We start from the raw sequence: 416 nt of genomic DNA on the forward strand, positions 1-416 counted from the left end.
CCCCCAGCCTCACTACAGCCTCCTTTTAGGTAGTTGTAGAGGGCAATAAGGTCTCCTCTCAGCCTCCTCTTCTCCAGACTAAACAAACCCAGTTCCCCCAGCCCCTCTTCATAGGGCATGTTTTCCAGACCTCTCACAAGCCTTGTTGCCCTTCTCTGCACCCGCTCCAGCACCTCAGTGTCCTTCTTGTACCGTGGTGACCAAAACTGGACACAGTACTCGAGGTGAGGTCTCATGAGTGCCGAGTACAGGGGCATGATCACCTCCCTCCTCCTGCTGTCACTTCCCTCCTCCTGCTTGGCTGTGCAGCCTTTCCTAAACTCTCATGCAGCACCCTTGGCCCTAGGGCAGACGATGCACGTCCATCTTGAATGCATCTTGTGGATGTGAAGAGTTCCCATTCTTGACTTGGAGGC

This window comes from Apaloderma vittatum, unplaced genomic scaffold, assembly GCF_000703405.1.
Source record: "Apaloderma vittatum isolate BGI_N311 unplaced genomic scaffold, ASM70340v1 scaffold8279, whole genome shotgun sequence".
NCBI classification, from domain to species: domain Eukaryota; kingdom Metazoa; phylum Chordata; class Aves; order Trogoniformes; family Trogonidae; genus Apaloderma; species Apaloderma vittatum.